The following is a 320-nucleotide window of genomic DNA, read 5'->3' as shown; positions in this document are numbered from 1 at the left end:
AACGTCTCTTCCTCATGACTTCATCCTGGCATACGCTAGAGAAAAAGAGGTTGTTTACATCTAAATGTTGTGCAGTGGCTGAGAGCAACGGTTAACTAAATATTGTCAGATGAATTAACCAAAACTATATACAGAATGGTTCGCGGGAGGGTTGCACATGCTGAGTGTGAGCATAATTTCAAGACGGCATGAGAGGCAGTTCATGTGTGGCACGGGTGATTTCTCCTGAAAATGACATTTGGACAAAGGGAAATTGAATGAGGCCAAATGATAGGACAGCCTGGAGTGCATAATAGATAGCAACTGAAAGAGGAATTATA

Source organism: Trachemys scripta, chromosome 13 (genome assembly GCF_013100865.1).
Source record: "Trachemys scripta elegans isolate TJP31775 chromosome 13, CAS_Tse_1.0, whole genome shotgun sequence".
NCBI lineage: Eukaryota > Metazoa > Chordata > Testudines > Emydidae > Trachemys > Trachemys scripta.
This window is presented reverse-complemented; position numbering follows the sequence as displayed.